This window comes from Pinus tabuliformis, chromosome 2_2 (assembly GCF_031772625.1).
Source record: "Pinus tabuliformis cultivar Carrire ecotype Pingquan chromosome 2_2, CPIR1, whole genome shotgun sequence".
Classification (NCBI taxonomy): domain Eukaryota; kingdom Viridiplantae; phylum Streptophyta; class Pinopsida; order Pinales; family Pinaceae; genus Pinus; species Pinus tabuliformis.
The window spans coordinates 46,840,258-46,867,657 of record NC_142300.1 but is presented as its reverse complement, the minus strand read 5'-3'; the positions used below and the strand labels follow the sequence as shown (position 1 = coordinate 46,867,657).

Below are 27,400 nucleotides of genomic sequence, written 5' to 3'. Positions count from 1 at the left end.
AGATATACAAAGAATAGTTTTTATTATAACACTTGTGAAGGGAAAAAATAAATGTTACTAGTCCCCCTCTGTAGGATGGGTTCTTGGCTATCCTCAAACGTCTTCATCTTGTGTAGAGTCTCTCTCCTCTATAATGTGTAAACCCATCAAAAATATAGTGTGCGACAATGAAAATAATCAGAGTTACAACAGTGAATGCAACAATGAAAATAATCAAAAGTGAATAATGAATGGAAAACCCTTCTATTTATAACAAAATATTGAGTTATCCTCTAATAATAAGCAATAATAAAATATTATTAACCCCATTCTTGGAATAACCCCTTGGAATATTTTATTATATTTGGTTAGGAGGGAAAAATTATTTAAACTTTTATTTAGAAATAATAAATAAATAAATGATTTATTTATCATCTCAAGGAACTGGTTAAGGAATAATAAACAAATAATGATTTATTTAATTATTCCTAAGGGATTTAGTCAAATTTGACAAAAAATAATAATTAATTAGTGATTAATTAATTATTCTTAGAGAAAAATAAGATAATTAATGATTTGTTTGTTGATTTTTCATAATTGGGTCAAATATGACAAGGAATAATAATTGAATAATGGTTTAAATAATTATTCCTAGAAGAAAATAAAATGAATAGTGATTTATTTAATTATTCTTCATGGGTTTAACTATAAATTACTTAACAAAGGTGGTTTATTAAGTAATTTCTCACAGTGAAAGCAATTTTACTATGGTAAAATTGACTTTACATGGTGTACTTCGATCCATCTAGTAAATTAGCTAGATGATCAATTTTTTAGTGATAACAATAATAGATAGAGGAAGAGAATAAAATACACATAGCACAATAAATATATGGGGAAATCCACAGCTCAAAACTCCACTATCTGTATTGTATATATTGGAAAATCAAGATGAGATTAAAATTCTTGTTCTCTCAAGAACAATCCCAACACTTAGTAAAATAAATCTCCAACTCACAAGCAAGCACTAGGCCAATACTTAGCCAATTCACCACCTCTCCAAGTCCCTATTTCCTTGCGTAATTCCTATGGTTGATTAACCCATCTTAAAGGGAAATCAATGCACTCAAAATGATGCAGGAGTATCAATGACCCAAGTTAAAATCGAATTCTGGAACCTTCCAAAGGAGAATGAGTGGCACGAGGAAGAGATTTCCTCCAAATCTGATTGAGTTTGTTTGTAATTTGTTATTTTACGTAGATTTTGAGGGATGTGAGCGAAGATAGGGATTGATTGGATCTCACTTGATCAGATCCATTATGTTACTCTATTTAACTGAAAGTGTGAGTGTGTAAAAGAGGAGACGCAGGATTGATGTAAGACTTGGTAGAGGGCCACCACTCCATGGGGCATATGTAATAGTTTTTTGTAATTTCCATTTTGTTGAATAATTGATTGAAGTGTGGTGTGGACGCATTGTTTTGGTGTAGAAATTCATTTGTATCTATTTATCAGCGTTCTAGACCCTAATCAGGTATTAATTTCTGTTTATGTGTTTTATAGATAATCACAGTTGATTAAGGTTGAAGGCTTAAATCGAGATTAAGCGCTAACACTTTATTAAGCCAAGTTTCTTTAAGTTCCGTATTGAGCATGTGGGTGGTATTCAACAAGTGGTAAGCGGTATCTCGCGTGCCCTAAAGGCTGGAAATGGTATTTCTAAAATTCATGCGATTAACCTTAGCGGTCGACATTTAGCATGAGAAAACCACTTTTCTCGCGTGCTCTTGACTTGTTATTTATCATTTTTAATTTCACACGAGATTGCGCGATAGCCGTTGGATCGAGCGGGACAGATCGATGGTGGGGATCAGCCAAGCTAGTTGGCGAGTGGACGACACGATAACCATTCGATGGAAGAAGATCCATGGTGATCGCGTGGGAACTTGCAAGCACGTTACCTTGGCTAGCGGACTCGATAAATTCATTAAATAGAGTTTAAGGTTCAGGGTGATCGGACCTTCCATGTACTGGTAATTGGAGACATATCGCTTCTGAAAGTATGCGCAGGTTAATTTAATTTTTGGACGCGATAAGGTTTTATACAACGGGATTAAAACTTCGTTGAGTTCTGGACATCAATACCGTTGGTTGGTTGATTGATCGGATGATAATCGCGCATGAACATGTGCATGGGTAACGGACCTGTCGGACCTGATATTTTATTAAGGAGGATTAAATTTTATTTGGGTTCCAGTCATAAATGTCAAAGAAATCGTGCTCATTTTGGTTGTGATAAATAAATAATAAAATGTTGTGGGCCCATAACCCACAGGTCCGCGAATTGTGTAAAGATGCAGCTTTGCTGTCATCATTTTGGTATCAGAGCAGAAGAAGATTTTGCGTGCAATTGAAAGAGGTGCAAATATGTTGAGGATTGGAGGGTTTGTGGTCTTTATATTGTCATACAGATAGTGACAGAAGAAAGTGAGAAGATTTGCAACAACCTAGAGCCAAGAGTGCTCAAATGGTTCCAAAGAAGAGAGAACCAGAGAGATGCTGAAAGACTGAGCTCAAAGGAGATAAGCTTTGTGAGGTATCGTGTAGAAGGGAGGACTTGTTACTGCAAAGGTTTTGTTGTAGCTCACGGAAAGATCATAAAGGCAATTCCACAGAGGATGTGGGTAGAATTGCTAAGGGATGAAGAAGGCATATGACCAGGATGTCATAAATTTTTTGTACCTCGGGAGTTTGATGCAGGAGCATCAACGACCCAAGTTAAAATCGAATTTTGGAACCTTCCAAAGGAGAAAGCGTGGCATGAGGACGAGATTTCCTTCAAACCTGATTGAGTTTGTTTGAAATTTTTTATTTTACGTAGATTTCGAGGGATGTGAGCAAAGATAGGGATTAATCAGATCTCACTTGATCTGATCCGTATTGTGTTACTCTATTTAACTGTAAGTGTGAGTGCATAGAAGAGGAGGCCCAGGATCGATGTAAGACCTGGTAGAGGGCTGCCACTCCATGGGGCATATGTAATAGTTTTCTGTAATTTCAATTTTGTTGAATAATTGATTGAAGTGTGGTGTGGACGCACTATTTTGGTGCAGAAATTCATTTTTATCTATGTATTGGTGTTCTGGACCCTAATCGGGTATTAATTTTTATTTATGTGTTTTATTGATAATCACAGTCGATTAGCGTTGAAGGCTTAATTGAGATTAAGCGCTAACCCTTTATTAAGCCAAGTTTCTTTAAGTTCTGTATTGAGCATGTGGGTGGTATTCGGCAAGTGGTAAGCAGTATCTCGTGCACCCTAAAGGCTGGAAATGGTATTTCTAAAATTCACGCAATTAACCTTAGCGGTCGACACGTAGCATGAGAAAACCACTTTTCTCGAGCGCTCTTGACTTGTTATGCATCGTGATTAATTTCATGCGAGATTGTGCGATAGCCGTTGGATCAAGTGGGACAGATCGACGTTGGGGATCGGCCAAGCTAGTTGGCGAGCAGATGATGGGATAACCGTCCGATGGAAGCAGATCCAAGATGATCGCGTGGGAACTTGCAAGCAAGTTACATCGGCTAGCGGACCCGATAAATTCATTAAAAATAGTTTTAATTTCAGAGTGATTGGACCGTACGTTTAATGGTGATTGGACGCATATTGCTTCTGAAAGTATGCATAGGTTAATTTAAGTTTTGGATGCGATAAGGTTTTATACAATGGGATTAAAACCTTGTTGAGTTCCGACCATCAAGACCGTTCATTGGTTGATTGATCGGAAAATAATCGCGCATGAACATGTGCGTGGGTTAATGGACCTATCAGACTTGATATGTTATTAAAGAGGATTAAATTTTATTTGGGTTCCGGTCATAAACGTCAAAGAAATCGTGCTCATTCAGGCTGTGATATATAAATAATAAAATGTTGTGGGACCATAATCCACAGGTCCACGAATTGTGTAAAGATGCAGCTTTGCTGTCATCACAAAACTACGCAATCCCTTCAAGGACTAGTTCTTGATTGCATGTACTATCAGTGAAACTTAGAAAAATATAAAACAAATACTACACTATCGCTGCACTCTAGTATCAACTGGGTCTTTCTCAGAATCGACATGCATGAGTTTCTGATGAGGGAATCTTCAGTTAACTATAATAACACTAGTTGAGTGCACTAATGCATCAACTGACTGTTAGCTCACTATTAGTTCCTCAAATAGTTTGGAACTAATTTAACTGGACTTAACTCAATAAACTGAGTTAACTAATTACCACTCATCCTGGACCCCTATAATATAGGGAGAACATATACATGACTTCAGAAAGACTTCAAACTCGAAATTCCTAAGCTAATTAAGTTTAATAAACTTAATTAACTATTTACAAGTTGCTATGAGAATATAATTTGATTTTAATTCACAGTTTAATTCAAGGACAAATTAAACTGGAATTTCTTGTTGCCATTTCTCAAAATTTTATGTGCTTGATGAATAGTGTGTCGCATCCTTATCTGGACAAGTTTTTTATTATATTAATTGATGACATACTAGTATATTCCGAGAATGGGGAAGAACATGCCAAACACTTAGCAACAATATTGAGATTGTTAAGAGAGAATTAGTTATATTCTAAGATTAGAAAATGCAGTTTCTTTCAGATAGAGGTACACTTCTTGGGGCATGTGGTTTCCAAGGAAGGCATAACACTGGATACAAAATAGATAAGGGCTATCATGGAATGGGCAGCTCTTAGAAATGTGGATGAGGTAAGATCATTCATGGGGTTAGCAGGTTATTATAGGAGGTTCACCAAGAACTTCTCTCGGATTGCCTGTCCCATTACATCATTGCAAAGGAAAGGTAAGAAGTTTGAATGGGCAGAAGAATGTGACACAAGTTTTGAACAATTTAAGTAGTTGTTGACGAATGCTCCAGTTTTAAAGATTGCGAATCTGGAAAAAGAGTTTGTGGTATGTACACATGCTTGCAAAAGAGGACTTGGTGGAGTCTTGATGTAGGAAGGACAAGTGGTATGTTATGAATCAAGGAAATTGAATGTGCATGAGCAAAATTATCTGATACATGATCTTGATTTGGTAGCGATCATTCATGCATTGAAGATGTGGAGGAACTACCTTCTTGGCAGGAGGTTTGTATTGATGAGCAATCACAGTGGATTGAGATACCTATTTGACCAATCGAACCTGAATGTCAGGAAAGCTAGATGGTTAGCTGCGATCAATGAGTTTGAATTTGAGATCAGGTGAATCATATAGCGACTATGAGTTTGTACGAGACAAATTTACACGATCAGATCTTATGGGGAGGAAAACAAGATGACAGGTACATGGAGCTTATGCATAGGTTAGAGGAGGGTACATGTGATCAGGATGAGGATTATCGTCTCACAACATATGGTTTGGTCATATTTAGGGATAGGATATATGTATGGACAACAATGAGCTCAAGAAGATTATCATGAGGGAATTTTAGCTAAGCCATATTCAAGTCACTCAAGATATCAGAAGACATTGACAGTGGTGAAGAAATTCCACTATTATCTGAACTTGAAGAAAGAAGTGCCAAAGTTTGTGGCTAGATGTTTGGATTGTTAGTAGGTGAAATTAGAATGTAAGCATCGATGTGGACTACTACAGCCAATTCCAATTTGAGAATGAAAATGGGAGGTCATTTCCATGGATTTCCTTACATGCTTTTTGAGGACATCTAAACAACATCATTCTATTATGGTTTTGGTGGACAAGTTGAAAAAGGTAACACACTTCTTTCTAGTGAAGTCTACTTATTCAACTAATGATGTAGCACATGTATTCATCAGAGATGTAGTGAGGTTTCATGGTGTACCGAGGAATATTGTGTCAAACAGGGATGCTAAGTTCACTTCCAAGTTTTGAAAGGAGTAGTTTGTAGGTTTGGGGATAGAGTTGTCCTTTAGTACAACTTATCATCCACAGACATATGGACACACAGAGAGGGTCAACAAGATATTGGAGGACATGTTGAGGATGTATGTGATGCATTAACAAAAGAGATGGGAGGAGTTCCTTCCGTTGGTTGAGTATGCTTATAATAATGGTTATCAGGAGTCACCAAGGATGGGTTTGTTTGAGGCACTATATGGGTGGAGTTGTAATACTCCCATCAGTTGGAGTGATCCAAGGAACAAGGTGTTGATAGGACCTGACATGTTAGAAGAGATGGAACGAGAAATACAGGGAATTAAGAAGTGTTGACACCTAATCATCAGGATTGGGTGAATAAGTGTAACTGGTGTAAATAAATAATAAGTAATATGAATAGTCATCGGGAGATGAAGTGAACAATCTCTCCCTCATGTATATAATAAAGACCAACCTGAATGAAGAAAAACGAATTGATTTGGAGGAGTTACTACCTAGTCTGACATGGTATCAGAGCCAACCCTATTTTTAGCATTCCTGCCCTTGTAACTCCCTTTTCTGCATATTTGCCTATTCTGCCCATATTGTAGAACTGACATCATTGACATGGTAGTATGGTGCGATGAGTGCATATTTGGTGATATTGGATAAGTTAATTGGCCTCTGGCATAATGTTCCATTGCAATTTGTTTGTAGCACGCTTCATACGTTGCTCTCTGGCATAATGTATGGCCTACATTGAACGTTGAATAACTGCTGCACTATGTGAACTTTGTCATACAATGCTCCCTCTCACCTTTACTTTCATATGCTTCCATAGGCATTGTATGAATGTTGCTATACGCTCCATACGCTCTCCCCCATCCACGCAGTATGCAAGATCAAAATTGACTGGTCTTCTCAGCTTGAGCAGAAGCTGGCTTTACAAGTCTTGATTTGGGAACAACGCAGAAGAAGCTCGTGGAATCCATCAAGAAGACGAGCATCTGAGGGAGGATTTAAAGGAGGGCCTGAGTCCCAAGGACAAAATTTCGTTTCTGCCTATCATGTCACAGATGAAAGAGGTGTTCATTGGCTGTTCGAGACCTACGTTTTCATCGCCACTAGGTACGAATGCTGGAGTTCATTCTCTATGAGATTCGAACGAGTGACTAACTCTCTGGTTGTGTGCGTATATTGTCTGTGCATTATTAGAAGTTTGCTGGTCTAACCTCTGGTTCGTATTTCTGTTTTTCCCATCTCGATTTTATTTTCTTTCAATATGAGCTGAGTGTGCTTGCTTACGTTGGCCGATCATACCTAACTCTTATTCGAGGGGTTTATGTGTTGAAAACATCGAGGCAGCAGAATAAAAATAAATGAGTCACTGAGCTATTGGCCAGAAGGATTCATGGTGAAAGGGCCTAAGCTTCCGTTCTCTGAAATATGTGCGCCATTTAAGATCACCATTTTTTTGATATATAATTGCCTCCTATGTACTTATTAGACTGCTACTTTGAATATGCACTGATTTGTTATGTGAGTTATGCAACTCTGATTTCTGGTCGCAGTACATTCTAAATGAACCAGCATATTGCGTATTTCCTTGGTGATGAAACTTCATATGGTGGATTTAAGACTGTTGGTTTTAATACACTGCTGTTTTAATTATCCCTCATATTTTTTTTCAAAGTTAAACAGAGTTTTCCACCAGAAGTACAATTTTTTACAGAATATTGCCAGAAGTTTTTTTTTTTTTTTTTTTTTTTTTTCACAGTACACAGATTTCATAATGCATTCAATCATATCCATTGTGGGAATAGTTCTCACTGGCAAGGAGAACTATCCTGAGTGGTCCCAGATGATAAAACACACCCTCATTTTCAATGAGTTGTGGAAAGGAGTGTGTGTTGGAGACGGAGACAAAGACCCAGAACAACCTACCTCAGACAAAGAGTTCGCCATTTGGGAAAATAAGAACATCAAAGCCTATGCATTAATTGCAACATCTATAAGTGAAGAGGTGAGTTGCCACATTTTTCCATTTTCAACTGCTTTCGAAGCCTTACAAAAGCTGAAAGAACTCTATGACTCATATTCTGCACTTGAAGTTGTTCAACTCATGATTAAACTCTTCACTCTTGAATTACAAAATAATGATCCTCTTGCTCTTGCATCTGAAGAAAAATCTATAATGCATGATATCAAAGCCACTACGGTTGATTGGATATTCCTCTTATCACTTTTCTCAAGGCACTTTATCCTACTTACTCCAATTATCTTGAGTCATTGCAAGCAAATGGAAATCTCAAAGATATTACCTTTGACTCTCTTGCGAAAAAAATTGCTGAAAGAGAGAAAGCTTTTGGAAAGAAAACAACCCCTGAATCTTCTAAAGAGGCTGTGTGCCTTGCTCATAAAGACAAGAATCTTGCCCAGTATTCTTCTAGAGGAAAAGGTGGTTGAAGAGGAAGAGGAAGACATTTCAGAGGCAGGGGGCAGACACTCTCAGGGAGAAAAGTCAGATTTGCATTGCATACGCTGCAAAAGAAATGGATCACATGATGCCTCTACATGCAAGTTACCTTGGGACAAAATTGAGCAACAAAGAAACCAACCCAAAGGTAAAACTAATGACACAGACAAAGGTAAATCACCTGAATCCACTCATTATGTTGTGGCACAATGTAATATCAGAGGAAATGAAGATTTATTTAATGCTTCACTTGCTTCTTGGAAAAATGATTGGTTGCTTGATTCAGGAGAAACTTGCCACATGACTCATAGAAAAGATTTTTTTGAAGAATTTACTGACAATCTTGATGGATTAGTATACTTTGCAAACCAATCAAAACTCAAGCCATCAGGGCTTGGCACAATCAGGCTCAAATTGCCTGGTCTTCCAGACTTTCTTCTGCATCATGTTCTATATCTCCGACAACTGAAGAGAAACTTGCTGTCCTTGGTCCACATCAGCCAGCAAGGTCACTACATTCATATGTTTGCTGGCAAGCTTGAGGTGAGAAAAGCATCTGACCACTCACTTGTCATGAGGGGGATAGAAGAAGAAAGGCTTCTCAAGCTGCAGGGTACCTCTGCTCATGCACAAAATTTCTCATACAACTCTCATTATGAAGAAGGTACACTTCCATAAAGTTTATTATGGCATGCTAGATTTGGACATTTGAACTATGACAGCCTCCTCTTGTTGAAGAAAAATGGTGTTGCTGGTTTGCCTACAATTCCTAGGAAACATAAGCAATGTGATGCTTGCATTCTAGGAAAGCATAGAAAACAGTCTTTTCATGATTCACATTCAAGAGCACATAGAAAACTTGAATTCATTCATTCAGATTTATGTGGTCCAATGCCTATTCCTTCTGCAAATGGAAATAAATATATGATGACATTTATTGATGACTACACCAGAATGTGTTGGGTTTATTTATTGAAGAACAAATCTGATGCTTTTCAAACATTCAAGAACTTTCATACATGGATTGAAAATGATGCACAATCTCATATTGGCTCTATTCACACTGATAATGGAAAAGAATACACTTCAAATGAATTTGAAAACTATCTTCGCCAAAATGGGATCAAATATCAAACAACTGTGCCTTATAATCCCCAACAGAATGGTGTAGCTGAAAGAATGAATAGGACAATATTAAATATGGTGCGCTCCATGATGTTTTTCAAAAATGTAAAGTTGATGTTTTGGGTTGATGCAGTTCTATGTGGTGTATATATAAAGAATAGATGTCCATCTAATGCTATTAGAAATAAGACTCCATATGAAATGTGGTATGGGCACATTCCTTCGGTAAAGCATCTTAGGGTCTTTGGTTCCACCTATTATGCCTTGTTACCAAAGGTACATAGAAATAAACTTGGTGCAAGAAGTCATAAGTGTATCTTCCTAGGTATTCAAACACCTCCATAGCATACCGTCTCTATGATGAAGTCAATAAAAAGTTTGTTGTATCTAGAGATGTAATCTTTCTTGAATCATCCAAAACTGACAATGTTGTTGAGCGGCAACTTGATCGCTTGGATAGATTCACAAATGAAAAATCATTTCAAGAATTTGATAATTAGATTCCACATCTTGAAGGGGGGATCCCTATACTAGATCAACATGTGGAATCTTCTTCTGAAGAACTCTCTCCCCCACATGAAACTCCAACAACGGATGATACTTTAAGTGAAGTGATTGATAGAATTGGGAGACTCAATCTTGATTTAGTCCCAACTCAATCAACAGAGCAGCCTGAACCATCTGAGAAAGGTCCCCCAAAGTGGCTAACAGAGACACTTGAAAGTGTTCATCCTGATGAGGTTGGAAAGACAGGAACTAGAAATTCAAACCGACAAAATGGAGGTGATGTAGATGAGTATGATTCACCTATTGATATGGATGTTTCTTATGATTGTGAATTGAATTTGTCTATAGATTTCGAACCAACTTCCTTCAAAGAAGTTGCTTCTCATGATGAATGGAAAGAAGTGATGCAAAAGGAGTATGATGCCCTGATAAAGAATGGCACTTGGAAGCTGGTTGATCCTCCATTAGGAACCAAACCAATTGGCTGCAAGTGGGTCTACAAGAACAAGTATAAAGCAGATGGCTCACTTGACAAGCACAAAGCCAGGCTTGTGGAAAAAGGTTTTGCACAGAAGGAAGGGGTCAATTATGAGGAGACTTTTGCCCCCACAACAAAATGGGCTACCATCCGGACACTCTTTGCTCGGTTGGAAAGTCCATCAAATGGATGTAAAAACTACTTTATTGAATGGAGATCTAAAAGAGAATGTTTTTATGTCCCAGCCTGAAGGAATTACAGTGAAAGGACATGAACATAAAGTATGCAAACTTGTGAAATCCTTGTATGGCCTCAAACAAGCACCACGAGCTTGGTATGAAAAACTAACTGAGCATCTTCTGAACCTCAATTTCAAACATTATGATCTTGATGATGCAACTTTATTTGTCAAGAAAGTTGGCAAAAAAGTTGTATATCTTGTGGTATATGTAGATGATCTTTTGATGACAGGGAAAAATGAAAGCTACATTGCATCCTTAAAGAAGGAATTGAGGAAATGTTTTGAAATGACTAATTTGGGCTATGTTCATTACTATCTTGGTATTGAAGTAACTCAACATCCAAATTCCATATTCCTTTCTCAAAAGAAGTACATTGGAGATCTGTTGAATAGGTTTGGCATGAAAAAATGCAATCCTGTTACTACTCCAATGGAACAAAACATAAAGCTCACATCCATTGAAGGAAAAGAATTTTAGGATGCAACAAAGTATAGACAGCTTGTAGGAAGTCTCAACTACCTAACTACTACCAGACTAGACATTTTGTTTGCTGTTGGAATCCTCTCCAGGCTTATGCAAAAGCCTTGTGAGGGACATTGGTTTGCCGAAAAAAGAGTTCTAAGGTACTTGAAGGGAACTCAAGACTTTGGAATCAAGTATACATAGGTGGACGACTTCAGCTTGATTGAATACTCTGATTTAGACTTCGATGGAGACAAAGAAACCGGGGTATCTACTTCAGGTTATGGTATGAGTCTTGGATCAGGAGTTGTCTCCTGGATATCACACAAACAATCAGTTCTAGCAGATTCCACAACATAACCAAAATATGTGGCAGCAGCTGAGGCAACAAAAGAAATTGTGTGGTTCAGGAAAATTCTTGAAGATTTGTAGGTAAAACAAGAACAATTGACTCCACTCATGATTGACAATACCTCGGTAATAAAGTTGGCCAAGAACTGAAAGTTCCATGATCGAACGAAGCACATCAATACTAAATATCATCTGATTCGACATCATGTTGAGGCCAAAACAATCCATCTCCGCCATTTTTCCACTAATGAGAAAATTGCAGACATCTTCACCAAAGTGCTTGGAAGAGAAAAGCTTGAACGATTCAGAATGATGCTTGGACTCACCAACATCCCTTCAGATTTAGGGGGGGAATGTTGACACCTAATAATCAAGATTGGGTGAATAAGTGTAATTGATGTAAATAAATAATAAGGAATATGAATAGTCACCGAGAGATGAAGTAAATAGTCTCTCCCTCATGTATATAATAAAGGCCAACATGAATGAATAAAAACGAATTGATTTGGAGGAGTTACTGCCTGTTCTGACAAGAAGAATCTAAAGGAAACATAGGATAGACATAAGAATTATGCAGATTAGAATAGGATTTTAAGGATTTTCAAGTTTGGGAACACGTGTACTTGTGTATCAAGCCCAAGAATATCTCCTTGAGGATTGGATAATGTGCCAAGTTGACACCTCAGTTTTGTGGACGTTTCAATATTCACGAGATGATTGGGACAATATCCTATCGACTTGCATTGCCTCCGACAGTGAAAGTCCATGATGTTTTCCATGTGTAATTGATTAAAAAGTATGTTAAAGATGTTGATAATGTGATTAATTGGTCTGGATTGCAGGTAAACCCAGAAGGAAAATTCCATCCAGAACCTCAGTGTATATTTTAGAGAAAGATGATCATGCTCCGGAACCGAGAAATTGAGTAGGTTAAAGTGAAATGGAAGAAATTTGGGCCCGATGAAGCTACATGGGAGATGGTTGATTAGATGCGAGCTATGTATCCTTCTTTCTTCGCTAGTTGAGAGATGTTTTTGGTATACGTTTTGGTGTGGTGTTTCGATATATGTATGTGGATGTGAATACTGCCATGAGCTATGTTATAAAGCTCCAATAAGAGGTATGGGTGTTATGTCATTATGGTTGTCATGTTGTTATGTTTTTAATGTTGGTTTTCTTTTCAGCAGGTTGATCACTGTAAATACTGCAACAAGCTATGTTATAAAGCTCCATGGGCAGTATGTTTTTCTTTCAGTAGTCTTATTGGTTGTAGGTGTCATTAAACACTGAGGACAGTGTTCCCCCAAGGGGGAGGGTTTTGTAACAACCTTGGTAAAAAATCCATGTAATAAAGTTAATAAAGGCAAGATAATAACCATGGTCATGGGACACATATTCTAAGATGAATGTTGGGCAAAAACATAGTGATAGGGATCACTTGTGATTAATTAATGATTATGGAAATTTGTAAAGGAAATGGCAAAGAATTTGGAAAGGAAAAGTGGAATTAATTGGCATTTTGTTTATGAAAATAATGGAAATTAGGAGAAAAGGAAGGTTAAAGGTCACAGGTTGCCTGTGAGGAGGAAAATGAAGGAAAATAATGGAAAATGAAGAAAATAGAGGCCTCATTAATAAAAAGGCTTATGAGGATCAACTTGTAGCTTTATGTCAGTTCTATTTTGGAGCTCTCATTTTCTACTCTCTCTCTCTCATACTATTGGACACTTATATTTTTCTTGGACCACTCTTGGAGGAGTTTGGCATGCATGGGATTCAGAGCAAGAAGGAAAATAAAGAGTAGGAAAGTGCAAGAGGACATCAAGATAAACAACTACAATGGGTTTTGCTTGAAGGTACTGAGTTTCATGTATGATTTCCTTGCTAGTTTCGACATGCATGAAACATTCTTGTGGTTTCTTGGTTATGATCTGTCATTGGCATGAAGGATTGCCTAGATTGACGGTGGATTTTCCTAGCCTTTCCATTTCCTGGATATCCATGGTGTTGTAGGTGTATTTCCTTTTGTCTTTTGGATGGTTATCATGTTCCTTATGGTTGTGGGTTGAGTTACTAGTTCATGGAAGCCTTGGTTGGATAAACACTCTGGAAGCCCAGTAACAACTTGGGTTGAGTTACTAGTTCTAGAAGCCTTGGTTGGAAAAATGCTTTGGAAGCCCTTGGTGGGTTGAGCTACTAGTCTTGGAAGCCATGGGTTGATAAACACTCTAGAAGTCCAACAACAAATGTGTGTTGAGTTACTAGTACTAGAAGCCATGGTTGGAAGAAACACTCTGGATCCTTGGACAACTTGGGTAGAGACCGTTCTAGTGATGGTTAGTGATGTACGACCATGAGGTGGAATCATTAGTTGAGGGTTGAGGTAGTTTGGCATCTAGAATCCTTGGTTTGGTTTAGGTTGATTTGTTTCATGCTTGGAATATGGAATGGGGGTGCTTGGCTGAAAGAAATATATTTTTCAGCCAATCTATGGTCGGGTGGTTCATGGAACAACCAAACTAGGTTGGGTTATACTCATTAATAAGAGTTCCTTCTCTTTGGTATTTCATGTGTAAATGTGCTTGTTCATATATGATTCTTATGGTTGTTATATCCTTGTTATTTCTGTTGGTTATATTGGGTTGTGTTATATTCTTTCCACGATTAGCCCACATGCGGGGGGTTACAGGGGGGGTGGTAGGCCCTCTTGTATGTTGCACCAGGGGTTCACAGGGGGACAACAACTTCGCTGCATGGGGTCTAGGGCATCACCTTGGGAAATGTTTTTGGACCCTATATTAGGTGGGTGGACCTACCTATGGCTTTGTGCATGGATTTCACACATGGTTTTGGGCATGATGGTTTTTGGTCCATGATATTTTGTAGATCTGATCAAGGGAACTACGATTATGTTCTAATCCAGGGTTAATGAATTGGGGTTTATGGATGCTTCAGCATGTATATATATGTATTGTAACATTGAAAGGAACATAATGAAAAATCAATCTGGTAGTTCCATTTTTGGGATCCAACAGAAAATCTCTGTGTATATTTGTTTTATGAGTTATGCTCTTGCCATTGTTTATTTTCTGTTTTTAGAATTCATATGCAGATAATTTCTGTATGGGGTTAAAACCTATAGGTTACATGTTGGTTATGAATATCTTTTATGACAGACTTGATGTATGGCTCTCATCATGTTTAAATTACCAAAAGAATGAACTATGAATATATGACCTAATAGATGATAATGCATCTATTGTGATAAGGCATCAATGCTCCCTTATGAATATCAGATAAGTATGAGACCCCTATGCTCAGGTATGTTGTTATGACCTGTAGATTACATATTTGTGGTATGTTTGACGAAATTCATGTCATGGTTAGTAGGGATCCAGTTAAGTCATTGATCACATTTTTGCATTAGTAATCTTGTTCGAATGTTATTTATCATTTCTGAAGTTTTCATGAAGTTCTGGGCAGTGCCATAAGTCCTGGCACTGAAAAAGTGGCACAAAATCTGAGGTCACGAGCTTAGAACTAGCTGAAAAATTACACAGTCATTGGCATGCCTTATTGTGGGAGTGAATGGAAGGCCCCAGTCACATGCATGGGTTGTCATGGGAGTGACTAAGGGTCTAGATTAGTCAAAGGCCAAGTTGTCTAAGGGGTTGGTCACTTGGAAGGGTTGGTTGGCTCCTTAAGGTTTAGTAGCATGTGTGGAGGGTCAGATTGGTTATGTTTTGTGGGTTCCACTTCCTTAACTATACATGTGGATTTGATTCACATCATAGTAGCCTCTTGTCACATGTTTACCACATCAGACTGGTTAACTTGGGTAAATGTGGGAGAAGGGTGTTACAATAAGGATGGAGGTTTGTCATTGGAAATTTTAGAGGTATGTGCTTAAGGAAATTTCTATGGTTAAAGACTTGGAAGTGGTGGAGTTGATTCGGTTTCCTCCCAGTGGGCATGAAGGAGGCATGGTCTTTGAATATGGGGCAATCCTTTTTCATGTGAGCATAAGTCAGGTGGCGAAACATAGGATTCTAGGGGGATGAAAATATACATGGAGAGTATGGGGATATGTTGTTGTGGACTATTGGTAGGGGTAGGGCTCTTGCACTAACAATTAGAGGGTGTTTGCACTAGCTCTATGATTCATAAGAATTGATATCTTAGTGAGCGCTCTGATATGTATAATTCTAGTGACCATGATTTTATTTGTTAATTTATCTGATTGTAAGTCACATGGCCTTGAATATTTGATTTCTTCTACTCTAGTTTATCCATTTTTTGGGTGGGTGTTGTATTGGTTTGGCATGCTATGATGTTTTTGTAGTCGACTTGTGTAAGAAAGTTATCCTACCTTTGTTCTTATGTTATGTAAATTATAGGAGTAGGATTGGTTGTGGTGGTATGTATCTTAATAATCTGGCATGGTTTTGGGACCCTAGGGGATGGTGTGCTTTCAAAATTTTTGTATTGCATCTAGTTTGTAGGGGAGTATCCTCTCTTCTGGTTATCCCTTCTCTAGTTCAAGCCTTGTATTCCAGTGTTGGTGTCCAACAGTTCTTTATAGGTCTTACTTTGGCTATTTAATATACTATATTTATGATTCTATTTTTCTTAGTAAATATCCTTAGCAAGTGACCCCTCTATGCGACATGCCAAGGAAACATATGTGTAGTCGTGTAACAACCCCAGGTTAAAAGTTCTTATAATAAAGTTAATAAGGGAAAAATAAGACCAAGGTCATGGGACACATATTCCAAGTTGAATGTTGGACAAAACATCCTAGTGGGTGTTCATTTGGTTTAGTATGGCTAAGGGAATTTACGAAGGCAATGAAAAAGGCTTTGAAAAGGAAAAGAGGCATTATTTGACATTTTATCTATGAAAATAATGGAAAATAGGAGAAAAGGAAGGTGAAAGCTCACAATTTGTATGTGAGGAGGAAATTGAAGGAATAATATAGGAAATTGAAGAAAATAGAGGCCTCAATGATAAAAAGGCTTCTGAGGACCAGTTCACAACTTTTTGACAACTTTGGGTTGGATCTCTCTCTCTCATACTCTTGCACACTTAGAGCATTCTTGGAGCACTCTAGCATTGGAGAAAGGAAGGCAAATGAAGGGAAAGAAAACAAAGGAAATAAAATATCAAACAAAGAAGAGTTGGATCAAGCAACTACAACGAGATTACTTGCAGGTATCAAGTTGCATGTATGATTTCCTTGCTAGTTTTGGCATGCGTGGTACATGCATGTGTGTATTTGGTTCTCCTACTGTCATTGACATGGGTTTTTCCAAGTGTGACAATGGTTTCAGCTTTGCCTTTCCATTTCCAGATATCCATGGTGTGATGGGGTTCTTTCATTTAGTTGAGCTTTAGATTGTCAGATAGTTTTGGAACCGGGTGGGGTGGCCTCAGGAAATTCACAAGGGCCTAGGAATCGCTTGACTGGTTTTGGCAGGATTGCGGTAAAGCCCAAGGGTGGAGAGAGGAAAATTCATCAAGGTATTGGTGAAGAAATCTGGAGGCATCCAAGCTTGTTTAGGGCTTAGTGATCCCTTGAATGTTTTTGAAGGGATTGCGGTAAAGCCTAGTAGTGTATGTTTTTTGTTTAGGCCTAGGAATCCCTTGATCGGTAATGGCGATATTACAGAAAAACATGGTTGTGTAGGTGCTTGTTTCGAGCCTAGGAATCCCTTGACTGATTTTTGTGGGATTGTGGTAAAGAATGAGGAAGCCTAGTTGTTTTATTCTGAGTCCCACATTTATGCTTAGAATATAGCATGAGGTAGATGAAAGAAATATTTGGTTCAACCCAATCTTTGGTCGGGTTGTATGTGGAAGTCCCTAACTTGGTTGGATTTTGCATGTGTTAATAAGAACTCTTTTCCTCTTGTATTTTATGTTTAAATGGACTTGCTATTATGCGACTTTGATAGTTGCTATATCATTGTTATTATTATGGTTATATTTTGGTTATAAACATGATTTTATGATAGATTCTAGTTATGGCTCTTATTGTAACAACCCTGGTTAAAAATCCATGTAATAAAGTTAATAAAGGAAAAATAATGACCAAGGTCATGGGACATAGTGATGGACATCACTTGTGATTAATTAATGGTTATGGAAATTGGAAAAGGCAATCGCAAAGGCTTTGGAAAGGCAAAGTTGCATTAATTGGCATTTTATGAAAATAATGGAAATTAGGAGAAAAGGAAGGTGAAAGGTCACATGTTGCATGTGAGGAGGAAAATGAAGGAAAATAATGGAAAATGAAGAAAATAGAGGCCTCATTAATAAAAAGGCTTTTGAGGATTAGTTTGTAGGTTTTTGTTAGTTTAGGTTTCGAGCTCTCATTTTCTACTCTCTCTCTCATACTCTTGGACACTTGGAGTTTTCTTGGAGCACTCTTAGAGGAGTTTGGCATACTTGGGATTTGGAGCAAGAAGGAAAAGGAAGAACAATAAATCACAAGAGGACATCGATACCAGCAGCTACAATGAGTTTTGCTTGCAGGTCCCAAGTTGCATGCGTGATTTCCTTGCTAGTTTTGACATGCATGGCACATGCATTTTGTTTCTTGGTTATAATATGTCATTGGCATGGAGGATTGCCTAGATTGACGATGGATTTGCCTAGCCTTTCCATTTCCTGGTTGTCCATGGTGTTGTGGGTGTCTTTCCTTTTGTTTTCTAGTTAGTTCTCATGTTCCTTATAGTTTTGGGTTGAGTTAGTATTTCCTGGAAGCCTTGGTTGGAAAAATGCTCTGAAAGCCCTGTAACAATTTGGGTTAAGTTACTAGTCCTAGAAGCATTGGTTGGAAAAATTATCTAGAAGCCCTTGGCGGGTTGAGTTACTAGTCCTAAAAGCCTTGGTTGGACAAACACTCTGGAAGCCCAACAACAATTTTAGGTTGAGTTACTAGTCTTTGAAGCCCTGGTTGGAACAAATGCTCTAGAGCCCTGTACAAATTGGGTAGAGTTCGATCTGGTGATGGTTAGTGATGTCTGACTATGAGGTGGAATCATTGGTTGAGGGTTGAAGTAGTTTGGCATATAGAAGCCTTGGTTTGGTTTTGGTTGATTTGTTTCATGAGATCCCACATTCATGCTTGGAATATGGCACATGGGTGATTGGTTGAAAGAAAGATTTGGTTCAACCAATCTATGGTCAGGTGGTTCGTGGAAGTCCCAAACCTGGTTGGCTTATGCATTCATTAATAAGAGTTCATTCTCTTTGGCATTTCATTTGTAAATGAGCTTGTTCAGATATGATTCTTATGGATTTTATATCCTTGTTATTTATGTTGGTTATGAATATGTTTTATAATAAAATTTGATGTATGAATCTCATCATGTTTTGATTAGAAAAAGAATGAAAAATGAATATATGACCTAATGGATGATAATGCAACGTGATAAGGCATCAATGCTTCCTTACAAATCTCAAATAAGTATGAGACCCCTATGCTCAGATCTGTTGATATGACCTGTAGATTACATATTTGTGATATGTTTGACGAAATGCATATCATGGCTAGTAGGGGTCTAGTCAAGTCATTGATAAAATGTTTGTATTAGTAATCTTGTTCTGATGTTATTAATCATTTTTGATGTTTTAATTAAGTTCTTGGAAGTGGCTTGAGTCCTAGCCCTGAAAAGGTGGCACAAAATCCAGTGTTGTTGGCTTAAAACTAGATGAAAAAGTCCACAATCGCTGGCATGCATTGCTATGGGAGTGAATGGAAGGCCTCAGTCACATGTATGGCTTGTCATGGGAGCGGTTGAGGGCCCAAGTCAGTAAAAGGTCAATTTGTCTCAGGGGTTGGTCACTTGGAAGGGTTGGCTGGCTCCTGAAGGTTCTGTAGCATGTGTGGAGGGTCAAATTGGTTGTGTTTAGTTAGTTCCACTACCTTAACTGTACATGGCAAGTTGAATCACATCATAGTATCCTCTCATCACATGTTTACCCCAACGGACTAGTTAACTTGGCTAAATGTGGGAGGAGGGTGTTACAGAGTGGTATCAGAGCGTGGTTTCCATTCTCCTTGGGTGATGTTTGGTTTATATTATCCTCGGATTAATGTGTTCTCATATGTTTTTGTCAGTTGCATATAGATCCTTGTGCTTGTGGTTTGTTTGCTTGTTGTGTATGCATGATGGTGTTGTTGTCAAAATCTATTCATCATGAATGCATGTTAGTGTTTGTATGTATCGTGTATGCATGTGTGTCGTACATATGTTGTCATGCATGCATTGCGTCTACTTGGCGTGTGGTTGTGGAATTATGTATGAGAACTGGATGGCGATCAAGATGATGTCTATATACTGCGATGATTGTGATTATATATGTATTGTGCTAATCTGGTTGACCTTGTAGACAAGATATCCTCCCCAAACTAAACTGAGGTATGTTAGTTTGTTTATGATTTGATTTAGATAACATGATATACCTTGCAAGAGGAGAAGATAAAATGTGACTAGAAAAATGGTAGAGTACAGTTCACGAGACTCTCCCTATGGATCAAATGATGAACATGGTGTTGGGTACTCTTTTGACACAACAGACACATTGAGAAGTTTGAAGGAAAAAAATAAGGAGTTGCAAAGCAGATAATTATAGGATTGTGTAGGCACAAGAGAAGCAATCATAAGTTAATGCAATTATCCTTTAGAGTTTGTCAAACTTGCAAAGACATGGACCAATTCAGATCAGCCATGGGCAGGAGGATAAGACTAATGGGGTATATGGTAGCAGGTCACATGGTGGGCATAGGTCAGATAGAGATGACATTATCAGAGATGGCATATTCTTGGATACACCTGATAGACAAGGTAGTGGACATGGGCATTATTCTAGTTATGGTTTAGACAGGTATCATCATCATTATCATCCTTACAGGAGGGGCGAGAGGGGATATTTTCTAGATGAGTTCAAGAAAGCAAAGCCACCTACATTTGATGGGTAAATGAAGAAGTCACCGGATTCTAAAGCATGGTTTCTTGGTATGAATAAGTTCTTCAGGATGCATGACTACTCAACGAACATGAAGGAAATAGCTACATTCAGTCTTAAAGGTAAAGCAAATATTTTTTGGGAAGATGTAAAGAATGTCAGAGGTATTCATGAAGAGGAGCAGGGAAAATTTTAATGATGGAAAATTATCTTGAAGTTTAAAAAGATTGGCGAATATCACTGGTCCCTAATATGCAAACTATATAATGTTTATTGATGTATTTGTAAAATTATTAAAATTTATAATGATTTTATATATACTCTCTATATAATGTTGGCGATTTTTAAGGAAAAATAGTTTTATATTGTAAAATTTTGGTGATTCATTTAAAAAAAATGGAAATTGGCGAATCTTTTTTTTGGAAAAATCATGGAAAATTAGCCCACTTGGAAATATTAGCCCCTAAAATTTGCCATGAAGAGGAGTTGAATTGGAGTGAGTTCGAGAGACTATTCAGGAAGAAGTATCTATCAAAGAGATATTATGATGACAGGGCAAAAAGAATTCTATGAGCTGAAGATGGGATCTATGACTGATGAGTACACTAGCATATTTTTAGAGTTATTGAGGTATGTGCCTTATCTGAAGGAGGAGAAAGCGAAGATTCAAAGGTTCATTTGTGGGTTTCCGGTAGCATTCAAATACATGATTGAGTTTGATGAGCCTAAATCATTAGAGGAGGCCATCTAGAAGTTAAAGCATTGTTATGAGAAATCAAAGTGCATATTTGAAACTAATCAGTACTGGAGAGGCAATGCAAAGAATAAAGGAAAATGGGATAATAAGTGAACAAGGCCTCGGGACACAGGTAACGAAGAGAATGTAGCACCAAACAAAAAGTTCAGTGCATCTAACAGAGGACAAAAATTTCAGTTTTAGGAGAAGAACAAGGGTGTAGGATGGAAGCCTTTACATTGTTGGATTTGTGGCAAGGATCGTCGGAGAGAGTGTCCACAACATCAAGGTGGTAGACCGCATATTTACAGTGCCCAGGAAGCATAGACAGTGGGGGATGTTGGATAGAGTGTTCCTTGGATTTATGTAGCGTTGGATAATAGGAAAGTAAATCACCAGGCGTCTATTATCGAGATGGATAGTAAGCTTTATGATCAAGTTGTTTCTATTTTGATTGACCATGGATCTAATAATAGTTGTGTTAATCCTGACTTGTATAATAAGTGTGGTTTGAATAAGGAAGTGCATGTAGAATCTTGGTTAGTGAAGTTTGCTATAGGTACAAAGAAGAGAGTTCACCACTAAGTAAGAGCTTGTGCATTTGAGTTGAATGGTATGCCTACATCAACACATTTGAATGTATTGTCGTTGGGATCATATAATATGATTTTGGGTTTTTACAAAATTTTTTTTTCATTGTCCCTGTACTCCCCGTCCACGATCTTGGAGGACCTCTATAGTGTACTCGACATGCTTTCCTATCATGAAGAAACTCCCATTGTGTCCCTATTCATGAGTAGAACAATTCCCTTTTGCATCATTTCCCAAAAATATTATGTTTATCCCAATTTACAAGACCGATGCTAATTACCCGTGTCCTCCTCATGCTGATATGCAGGGATTACAACTGTCCCTAGCGCCGATCGGATCGACTGACCCCTTTCTCAGTCGCACTGAACCTCTTTTGGAATTTTTTTTAAAGATGGAGCCGAAGCTTCCAGCTCTAGAAGCTTCGTAACAGAAGTCTGGTAAATGGTTAGGTTGGATGGAGTCGAGGAGGTCAATTTGGGCTCCTTTCCCCTATTAGGATGGAACTAATCCAAGAGATAAGGCCTTCTCCCATGAGAAGAGGAACCATATCCCCTCCATCCAAGCTATATAAACCTCTCTTTTTCCCAAGCACAAGCTAGATTTTAGTCCTAATTAAGTTATGGCTGAAGTTTTGATTTTGGAGTAGTCAGCAAGTTACCCATAGTTTGTAGCTTTCTAGTTTGTGTTTAAGGGAGAATTGTGAGTTTGGTTTGTTTTGAAGACTAAAGGGAAGATCCTTGAGACTACCTTTGTTGGGGCTATCCATGAGATGCTGGCAGAAGTGTGTGGGAACCTGAATATGCCAGAGGAGAACAACAACATCAAGACATTGGTTGTAATCTCTTCTTGAACTAATATAGATGCAACTATCGATTTATTTCCTACATGAAATGTCATCTAACATGTTTATGGCTTAATGTTTCTTGACTTGTTAAGTAGGATGAATGCAATTTGTATGTTATCATGTTTGTTGTTTTCTGTTGTTTACTTGTTTCAGGTATTCGAAGGAAGGAAATAGAAGATAGTTGGAGTGAGGAAGCAAGATCATCACCAAGCGGAATAACGTACTAAGAGGTAGGCCATGTTATTTGATTCTAGCTTAAGGAGATCTTCCATAGATTGTTTGTTTGTGGCTAGACCCGCTCTCTCAGGCCAAAGGAATTTTTTGTGTCCGCACTTAGAATTTACCTACACCACAAATTGGCTACTTCGCTGGGGAGCCAATCCTTCTGTTGGTTTGTTTGTGATTCCATGGTTTTGTGTGAACTTTTCTAGTATCACCATTTCCCTTTATTCTTGTATTCTTTGCCTGTTTTATTGCTCTGGGTCTGAAATTTACAGTAGCAAGTCTGGTCTCAGCATTAGAAATTTTTTATTTTTTCCTTGCATCCTCGGTCAACGTGTTTATTTTCTTAACAACCGTGCTGATCAGCACAAATTTCTCAGAAACAGTTGTGCCGACCCCCTTCTAGTGCTTGTTGTTAGTTAGGTCGTCGCATCGATGCCTGTAGGTAAAGATTAGAGTTTTCCCTAGAACTCGACCAGTGTGTCTTGCTCTCTTGATTTCTGCCTCTAAGCTTGTTTAGACTGTTTTCTCCCTGACTAGAAAGCTTCATTTGGTTTGGTTTATGTGTTTGTTGATTTGCCTTCTTTTTACTTGATTTCTTGAGTCCTTGGATGGTTGGTGGCCCTAGGGCATCTAGGTTGTCATCCATTCAGCTGATTGTGAACTCAGTGAGTCAAGTGATTGGTGAATTTACTCCTTGCATTTCATTTGTAGTCCTCTTGTTGCTTTGATCTCCATCACACAAGTTTGAAAGGTTTCATTTGCTTAAGCGTCTCTTTTCCAACATAGATCACAGTGCTTGTCTTGTTTTTGATAGAGTCATTGTGTCATTGGTTTAGAAGAAAATCTCTTTTGTGTCTTTTCATTTGCTTGAGGATTGATTGTCTCGAAATTTTTTTCCTTGAAGTGTTTTATGAAAGATTCATTTTGTCATTTCATGAAAAGTACATAATTCTAGTTTGTTGCATCAATGCGTTATGTTAGTTAGCCTCATTGATGACTAGAGTTGCATTTTCATTTGAAAAGAAAAAGGAATTCTCTTTACTTGTGAAATGACTGCTTGAAGTGCATTTATTAGGAAAACAGGAATTGGAAAGAAGTTTTCATTAGTTTATTTTAAAAAAGTAAAGTGGTGAAAAAATCATTTTGATTTCGATTGCTTGATTGTTTACATTTTATTGTGTTTTCTACTCTCTCTAGTGTAAATAATTCATCGAATTGAAAGAGTCTTGTCCCATTTAGCTGCATATAGGATCTTTCGAGTCACATCGCTAAGGCTTGAAAAACCGAGACATAATTCAATATAAACTTTAAAATTAACTCAATTAACCTAAGGCGCATTTGCAACCTAATGATCAAATCTAGAAGGTCTAGGCTAGAGACATGTTCTAGCATCTTTAAACTTAGCAGCTGTCGTTAGCTTTGGCACTAGACAATGCTAGTACGGACTTGTGCTCCCTGTACCATCGTGTATATAAAGGGAGACCCCATTAGGTTGCAATCCTTTATCCATAGGAAGCCGAGTCTACCGCCTTGTAAACGTGATACACCGAACACAACATTCGAGGAGATTACCTGCCCGTACTTCTCGGTTCATCGGGAGGTATTTTGCAGTTCATGGTTACCTGGTAATCCTTTTTACCTAGATCATCCTGAGTAGTCATTTGATCTTTTTGACTCATTAAACTTAAAATATCATCCGAGCACTTGTCCTTTTGAGCTCGTTTCAAATCGAAAGTGATAGAGTCATCTTTGTTTCTTTCTCGACTCTTAAAACATGAAAGAGCACCAATTTGTTTATGCGTCTTAAAAAATTGTTGCCCACGATCTCATAACATCCTTGTTAGTCTTTTCTAGACAAAAACATGAGTATTCCTTGTTATCACTTAGAATTTTCCTTAAAAGTTATCAGAAGAAGGGAAAGACTGAGGCAACCACAAACCAATCTTTTAAGTATAGGCTCTAGCCAACCTATGACTTAGAGAGGGCTCTCTCTATATGATTTAGCTTTGTTTGCTGGGATTTTAGGCTAGTTCTTAAAGTTCAGGGGGTTTTGAATTTGTATTGAATGTTGGATGGTTAAATCCTTAAAACAGATGGATAGAATGAAGTCTCCGGACCATTGGGCTATGGAGTCAAGGAAGGGCAGTAGAACTGGAATTAACTCATTAAAGGGAGTGTTCAAAGGGCAAGCTAGCAGAGTGAAATACATGTATTTAGGTCGAATGGGTGAAAAGATCTTACCCAAGGTGAGAGGGCACTTAAGAATCCTCAAACCGGGATCAAAATGAGGAAAAAAGGATAATCATGAGCAAAGGGCAATTAAGAATCCTTTACTATAGATTAGAGGAAAACTACCTAGACTAAGGAGCAACTAAGAATTCCTTAATTTAGATAATTTGCAGAAAACATTAAAATGCATAATAGTTATAACAAAGTGCAATGAAGCAAATTCTGAGATATCATTCCCTATTATAGCATTCAGATTTCAGATACATTAAATATTATGGAAAACTTTAAAAGAAAGATAATAATCACAAGGGAAAATACTTGTCTGTACTTCGCACTACACATGAATCCAGTGAAATGTCTTGACTTTATTCATTAATCCAGCTTGCTGGTCCAAACAGTGATACAATAGCTTATAGTCTTCGATCAAGAAAGTCTATAGAAATGTCTAATAATCCACCCCACATACTTCGATTTGTAAAGTATTTATACAAAAATTATTACAAAATATCTCAAAACAACTTGAGACTTAATCTAGGAAATACAAATATCTTTTTGCAAGAAGATAGAGATAACTATTGAACTATTTCATGCCATCCCTTTTATTATGGTTGTGCTGGCCTTTATCGTTGGAGTGTAACCTTTTATGTTGGCTTGTTGTTGTAGTGTTTCACGATGGAGTCTTCTTTAACTTTTACCTTTCAGCTAATACTCTTTGACCTGATGTGCTGTTTTCACCTGTTTACCTGGTTGTTCTATTTTTACTGTGAAATGAATGTTTTCTTGTAAATTTTCTCACAGTAAATCAGTCATTGTCTCCCACCATTCTGCATCAGGTAACTTTACATTCGTCATTCTTCTATAGATTTTGTTAGCTTCAGTATACTTGGCAAAATTAGGCTTGGTGAGGAATAAATGTTTTATCTCATGCTCAAGGAAAAATAAGTTCTCAAATATGTTGTACATAACTTTTCCTATTGGCAGGGCTTTTATGGATGAAGTTCTTGCTTGTTCCTTTGCCAAATGTCTGAGTCTATTATCATAGTCCAACTGTGTCATGAGTTTGTCATTGATAACCATAGGACTGGGTAGACCTTTCTCCCTCAAAATCTGGAATTTAGCCATGAACCTATCAATGGCTACCTGCATATTGTGGCACTTTTCTTCTAAATTAAGCATAAGGTTCCTTTTGGAAAGGACCTTCCTTATTTCTAAAATGGTCGCAGTCCTATCTTCTATATTTAGCTCATGGAGCTCATATCTATTCTTGCTGTTGAGGAAGTGAATGAGTCTTTTGGCATCCTCTGGCTTATCTCCTAACTCCTCCTTCACTTTCTGGATAGCTTCTGTAGTTGTCTTTACTAACTCTGTTTGTTCAAAAATAACTTGAATTGAGGGCCAAATATCCTTGACAGAGTCAATGATATTGGCCCACAACGTTTCCTTGGTTTACCCTAGGGGTTTCTCCAGTGTCAAGCCTTTCTCTAGGATTTGAATCCTTTCACTCATTCTTTGGGCCTTTTGTGCTTCTTCCCTTTGTTTAAGTTGGGCAAGTTTGTAGTTTGTTTCCAAACTTGCCACCTTTTCTCTTAATCTGCTCATTTCTGTGGCCTGGATAGACATCTCTTCCATGGATTTGACTAATTTTGCTGCTTTCTCTCCTGATGCACTTACTGCTGTTACTGGAAATGCTATGGCAGGTGGAACTATAGGTGCCAACGAAGCTGCCAGTGTAGAAGGGACTGCTATGGATACTGTATGGATGACATATTTGGAAGTTGTGGCCATGTCGCTTTGCTTCAATTGAATTAAAGCATCCAACTACTTTTCTGTTTCCTTTATTTGATCATTCAACTTTAAGACTAAGTCCATGAGTTCTTCATGCCCCTACTGGGCTTCTAGGACTTTCAATGTTTGTGGATGCTGCAGCTGAGGTATTTTTAGCTGTTTATTCAATGCAACTATATCATCGTTCTTCTTTTTAATAAGTTGGTATGTGGCTTTTATATCCTTGGGATCGTGTCCCAATTCAATCACTAAGTCCTCTAAGGACTTGATCCTAGTATCCTTGGTCTGTGAGGAGGCCTTCTCTAACTGAAATTGTGCTTGAAATGTTGTTTAAAGAATTTTGTAGCTGATGAGAAGCTATGGCTTTACCTATCAGGGTGGAGTATATCGTCTCTCCAGCCTATTTGTGCATTTCAATCTGGTCTACGAGATGAATGTCCTTGACCAACACTTCAAAATCTATCTTTTTGAAATCAGATGCTATC

The 27,400-nt window shown here is 37.8% G+C and overlaps 1 pseudogene; it reads right to left on the bottom strand.

The window, feature by feature from the left end:
• The window catches only part of LOC149191414 (eukaryotic translation initiation factor 6-2 pseudogene), a 37,504-nt pseudogene extending 10,754 nt beyond the window's left edge, over positions 1 to 26,750 (bottom strand).
• Positions 26,751 to 27,400: the final 650 nt, after the last annotated feature.